This window comes from Dipodomys ordii, unplaced genomic scaffold, assembly GCF_000151885.1.
Source record: "Dipodomys ordii isolate 6190 unplaced genomic scaffold, Dord_2.0 Scaffold135, whole genome shotgun sequence".
NCBI lineage: Eukaryota > Metazoa > Chordata > Mammalia > Rodentia > Heteromyidae > Dipodomys > Dipodomys ordii.
The window spans coordinates 3,960,939-3,962,789 of NW_012267351.1; the positions used below are offsets into that span (position 1 = coordinate 3,960,939).

A 1,851-nucleotide genomic window follows, 5' to 3' on the forward strand; every position below is an offset into this window, starting at 1 on the left:
GTCCCGGCCCTCCAGCCCACCGCCCTTTCCAACCCGGAAGACCTCCTCCCTGCTCCTCCTCCTCCTCTCCTTGGTCCGCGGCTTCCCTCCAGGCCGGAGGATCCAGCAGGGCCCCGCGTGTCCCCGAGCACGCACGCAGACACCCGCGCGCACGCCAGTCCCCGCCTCCGGCCACCCCGTGCCCGGGCGCACGCAGCCCCTTTACGCGCGCACCCCGCCCGCCGGACCCGGCGCGCATCAGCGGCGGGCGCGGAGCGGCCCCGAAGGTTAAGACCCGGGGCTCGCGGGACCGGGAGGGAGGGACCCGGGGGCCCGGCCGCTGTGTGGGGCGGAGCCGAGGGCGGAGCTCGCCGAGCCCCAGCACGCCGGGAGAGCGAGCGCGCGCGGGAGAGGGAGGGCAGGTCCACGCCGCCGCCGTGCGCTCCGCCCCGCCCTCGGCCCGCGCCCTCCGTTCCTCCTCGCCGCAGCCCCCGCCCTAGCTGCCGCTGCGCTCCCGGCCTCCACCGCCTCCGAGGTAGGCGCACTGGAAAGGGCTTGGTTGTGGCCTGCCCTAACCCGGGCTCTTGGGAGGGGGCAAGGGGATCGCCGGGAGGACCGGGCGAGGGTTGGAGGGCCTTAGGAGCCCGGGCTCGACCAGGCCCTTGCATGGGTCACCCGCGCGAGCACCGCAGGCCCGGCGCACGGGCCGCTGAGTGATCTAGGGGTCTAACTAGGTTGGTGATCGCGAGGACGAAGGTCCCGGAGCTGCTGCATCTGGGGAGGCGCTGGGGGTGAGTGGGGGGAACGAGAAGTGGACCTGCGGGCGGAAGGGCATGGGCCACCGCGTGGAGGCCCAGCGCGCCTAGGTGACCTTCCCCGGCGGCGCCCTCTGGTTTTCGAACCTGTCCTCAAGGCTTGGGTAGGGACCCTGCGGCCGGCTGCCCGCCGCGCTCGCCAGGCTGGACTCGCGAGGTTGTGTTGGCCAAGCTCGCTCCTGCGGGATGCGCTTCCCTGACAGCCAGTCGTACTCCCCCCCCCCCCCCCCCCCCCCCCCCCCCCCGGCTCTTGCACGCCTTGGTCGGCCCACGCGGGGAAGGAGAAGCTGGCACGCAGCACCTCCAGCGCCTTCCCCGGGCGGACCGGGCTGCTGAGACTCCACTTTTAGGCCTCCGGAGCTAGGGGTGGGGTGGGGGGGAGAAGGGGGGGAACCTCGGGCTTGGGTAGGAGGTTGAACTTCTGAAAAGCAGGACCCTCTTCCCCTCCTCCCCCCCACGGTCAGCGAGGTGACCCTCTCTCGGCTTTCAGGAAGGATTCTGGCTCATTCATTCTTCCAATGTGACTGGTTCGGAGCCTGACTGGGACTCACACCCTTGGTGATGTCCCCAAGGTCACACAGCTAGTTAGGCCACCAGGCCTCAGTTTCCTCTGTCTGTAAAATGGGAGCAGTTATACTTCTCTTTCGATAGTTTTTTTTTGGGGGGGAGGGGGCACAATCAAAGTGAGCCGGTTAACCCGAAGCCTTCAGAACAGTGCCTGTCAAACCCACTGCTTCCATGGAAAGCGGGACACTTACACGTTAGTGCATCTGGGGAGGATGGGGAGTCACCCGCCCCCCCCCCCCCCCCCCAGCCAATTTTGCTCTCTGTGGTGTCCTGGGAAGAGATTCCGTCAGTGTAGGTCCTATTTTGTGGGCCCTGGTTCACATTACTAATTAAGCACTCAGATATATAGGTATCTTTCAAGATAATTCCGGTCAGTTTACGAATTGGTCAGCTGAGGTTGGGGCACGAAATTTGCCAGTGCAGACTTTGAATGGAGGAGCAGAGCTGAGAAGATTGGGCTTCCACCTGAAGCCCTCATCCTTCTTGAGTA

General features: G+C 66.6%; 1 protein-coding gene across 1 annotated transcript in view; it reads left to right on the forward strand.

Moving 5' to 3' along the window:
- Positions 1–412: 412 nt before the first annotated feature.
- Positions 413–1,851, forward strand: part of Vdac1 (voltage-dependent anion channel 1) — a 32,577-nt gene continuing 31,138 nt past the window's right edge. The window contains exon 1 of the mRNA XM_013030965.1: positions 413–514. The gene's annotated coding sequence lies outside the window, so the exon portion shown is untranslated. The remainder of the gene's footprint in view (positions 515–1,851) is intronic.